This window comes from Sinocyclocheilus anshuiensis, unplaced genomic scaffold, assembly GCF_001515605.1.
Source record: "Sinocyclocheilus anshuiensis isolate Anshui unplaced genomic scaffold, SAMN03320099.WGS_v1.1 scaffold69, whole genome shotgun sequence".
Taxonomy (NCBI): Eukaryota; Metazoa; Chordata; class Actinopteri; order Cypriniformes; family Cyprinidae; genus Sinocyclocheilus; species Sinocyclocheilus anshuiensis.
In genome coordinates this window covers 133,275-137,407 of record NW_015537933.1, presented here as the reverse complement: position 1 = coordinate 137,407, position 4,133 = coordinate 133,275, and the positions used below count along the sequence as shown (strand labels likewise).

Here is a 4,133-nt window from a genome sequence, read left to right as displayed (position 1 = left end):
TGCTGAGATAAAGCCATTAGCATTTGGCCGGTCAAGTGATCATAACACACAACTATGGAGGACGAAACCTGCAAAAATAATAAATAAATAAAAACACAAATAAATAAATAAATGTGTGCATAAATACACGTATTCTTGTTTAAATACATAAATAAATAATTAAACAAGTGATGAAAGTAGGCAAATAAATAAAATAAATTGGTGGGCAAATGGAAAATGTTTAAGGAAATGCCAAACTCATCCTAACTATTTTCCTTTGATCGCTCATTTATTTCTGAATGTAGTTCCACATTTTTTTTTCCCTCTGCGCGACATGCTAATGAGACATGTGATTAAAGTAGGCAAATAAATAAAATAAATTGGTGGGCAAATGGAAAATGTTTAAGGAAATGTTAAACTCATCCTAACTATTTTCCTTTGATCGCTCATTTATTTCTGAATGTAGTTCCACATTTTTTTTTCCCTCTGCGCGACATGCTAATGAGATGGTGTCAATTATGCAAGAGTAGGCGGATCGTGTGTGACGCGCTTGAGCGTTTGCCTGCGCATGCGTATTAACTTCATCAGTCAAGGGGACTGATTATTATCTTGCACTTTTTCATAGGGTTAGTTTTGTAGTTATAATCATGAGAGAGCTAAATCATAAAAGATTTTAAGTGGCCAATGTAAAATATTAATGCTTACATAGCTCTTAATTGCAATACTGAACCGTTATTTGCTTAATAAACATAATTTTGTCGCCTGTATTTTCTGTTCTGATAACTAATGGGAAAAAACTGTCTGTTCCTCGATTAAACCACTTCATACCAGATCTCAAGGATGTATATGAGCCTCTGTTTGTACAATAATAAATCGAGAATCAACTGAGATGTACCCTTGTGTATGTCACTAATTTGGTTCTCCCGCCGTAAAGAGAGAGATTGCTGCAGATCGACTTGGTTGTAGAAGACCGTTTACTGACCATAAAAATGATCTTACACGTACCTAAACAACGAGCAGGGAAACCCATCCTAATAAACACTAGCTGCCATCAAAAGAACGAGAACACTTCACAGTTGGTTGTGTTACTGTAAGTAATTTTCCTCAAATGCTATTGAAGTTAGTAAAGTGTATACCAATGTCGTATGTAACTTTAGAGACACCTCTGGCCATTTCTTTGGGTCATGTGTAAAGTCACAAATACTGTACGGACAATACAGCTCAGTTTTTTTATGTATCTTGCTCTGTTGAACGGAAAAGGTGACTTTACGTAGGCCATACTGGATTAACACCACGCATTTCCTGTCAGAGGGAAAGGACTGTTTTCCCCATGCCATGCCCCCAGGTATGACATGAACCCGACCAAGTCCATGGTTGACACCCTCTCATTAGCATGTTGCGCAGAGAAATCTACATTCAGAAATATCAGATAAATAAATAGGATGAATTAGGCATTTTCTTAAACATTTTCCATTTGCCCACCAATTTATTTTATTTATTTGCCTACTTTAATCACATGTTTAATTATTTCTATATGTATTTAAACAAGAATTTGTGTATTTATACACACATTTATTTATTTATTTGCATATTTATTTATTTATTGTTTTTGCAGGTTTCGTCCTCCATACATAACACTCTGATATGACAAAGTAATAAATAAGTTCACGTTTACTATATATTTTATTGCAATAAACTAATATGAGCATAGTAGTTTTGTTTCTGTTGGTTTATTTTGTGTTCATGCACTTGAATGCACCTGCCCAGCCTGTCTAACACCTGCTTAGACTGCATGACGGTCATTTGTGCTGCTGTAATTATTTTCCTGCGTGCCAATGGTTTAAACTGTATTTCCCAGTCCGCTGAGTTTTCCTGATCCCTCGTCACATGGTTTGTCATTACCGTGCCGAGTACAGGCCCTTCCTTGGACTGCCACCTGAAATTCAAATGGACGTGTGGAGGAGGCACGGCAGAACGGAGTCACGGGGGACCTTTACTCGGAAGCAGTAACACAGGAGGCAAAATAAACACAAGGAAGGAGGAGGAAGCGGCTGCTATGAGCGTGCGACGTCTTCTGGTCATGGAAGAAGTTTTTGGGACACATCGCTTCTTGGGATTCTTGTTCTTTTAGTATATTAGGACATACGAAATGGGAAAATAAATGAACGCCGGAGTTCTCCGTGAAATTGTAGCCCCTCTGGCAAACAACTGCCACACCTTCGTCATCAGTGTAACAGGTAAAGGTTTTCTCTTTACGCGCTTCATCATGTAAGAGCTAAAGTTTTTCCTCGCACCTGTTGCGCAAAGTTCGATATAGGAGGATTGAACATTTGTCCAATATGAAGATACATCTTTAAAAAATAAACAGTAAATAAAGTCTACTTTATTGCCACTAAAACTATACTTTTGGCAGTAGCCTATCATCCTCATCCATTTTTTTCTCTCTGGAATATGAGGGAGATAAACAACGTAATAACTGAGTCAGATCGATTACCTGGAGCTTAGTTATTGTTGGTTACTGGTAGTTGAAGCCTGCACTTGTACTTTAATGGCAGAAGAAACAAACACGGTTTTACCTTGTCAGATGAAGGTGTTGCAGTGAACAGGGTGTATACTTTTTCTGTTTGCTTGTATTGTTAAAAGTGTAGTTCACCTCAAAATAAAAAAATCAGTAATATTCTCACCCTGATGTCAAATCCACATTACTTTTTTCTTGCAATTACAGTTAGTTCATGGTGACTAAAGATGCAAGCTTAAAAAAGGAAACAGAAGCATGATTAAAGTTGTCCGTGGGATTTGTCTACTGTATTTTAGGTCTTCTGAAGCCATGTGATACTTTGTGTGAAGAACAGATTGAAATGTCTGTCATTATTTACTGAAAACATTCCTATTCAGTGAGCTATTAATGACTGTGACTGAATTATTAAATCATAAATAGGCCTATCTCTTCTCTTTTGAGTTACCATTTATTTTCATTGGATGATTAAAAAAAAAACAAGGCATTCTTCAGAATTTCTCGTTTGGTTCAAGGAAGAAAGATGGGTTTGAAATAGGGCTGCACGATTAATCGCATGCGATATTGAACGCGCATCTTGTCAGAAAGCCGGTTCTGTAATCAGCGGTAAATCTCCATCACCTGCGTGCTTTCACATTGAGCAGCATTAACTACACAGAGCCGTTGTTCACTGATGAGCAGCGCAAAAAATCGCGCGAATATGAACGTGGTTTAGCGCAGCTCGTCAGTGAACAACGGCTCTGTGTAGTTAATGCTGCTCAATGTGAAAGCACGCAGGTGATGGAGATTTACCGCTGATTACAGACCGGCTTTACTGATAAGATGCGCGTTAAATATCGCATGCGATTAATCGTGCAGCCCTAGTTTGAAACAACATGAGGTGAAGGCTTAAATCTCTCTTTCTGCCAATATCTTTGCTTTGTTTTGGGAATATAAATTGAACAACATAAGTGATTCAGATGAGCTGAAGTTTGGCTATCATTTGTATAATTTTAAATGTGGTTAAAGCCATTATTTTTTAACTGTGAACCGATGGCGGAAGAAAAAGGCTTTTACCTTGTAGGTGAAGGTGTAGTTTGTAAAAGGTGTAGTTTTTCTAACCTTGGACAGTTTAGTTTGAACTAGGGATATGCCGGTATCAAATTTTCATGTTGCGATTAATTGCTAATGCTTTTATCACGGTATACGGTATTATCGCGATGTTGAGATTTAGTTTAAAAAAAAGTGCTGTCATAATACGGTATAACAGGTTTAATAACTTTTTTCTTATAACAAAAATAACTGAACATTTAAATGCAATAAATCAATACAGAAAAATGTTTTAAAACTTTTAAAAAGTTAAAAGTTTTAAACAGATTAAAGTGCAAAAGAACTATAAAGACCAATAGGTATCGCTTTACAATAAGACCTCATTAGTTAACCTTAGTTAATGCATTAACATTTACAATGAGCAATAGCTACATTTGCTACAGAAGTTATTAATCTTTGTTTAAAAAATACAAGTCTTAGTTCATGTTAGCTCATTAAATAACACAGTTGCAACTTTCGATTTTAACAACGTGTTATTAAATATTGGAATACCTAAGATTAATGAATGTTCAGAAGAATTTTTCATTGGCAGTTTATGTTAACTAATGAA

General features: G+C 36.1%; 1 protein-coding gene across 1 annotated transcript in view; it reads left to right on the top strand.

Annotated features, from left to right (window-relative positions):
- Positions 1 to 1,882: 1,882 nt before the first annotated feature.
- LOC107658320 (uncharacterized) overlaps positions 1,883 to 4,133 on the top strand; it is a 26,951-nt gene continuing 24,700 nt past the window's right edge. Inside the window, exon 1 of the mRNA XM_016446844.1 lies at positions 1,883 to 2,216. The gene's annotated coding sequence lies outside the window, so the exon portion shown is untranslated. The remainder of the gene's footprint in view (positions 2,217 to 4,133) is intronic.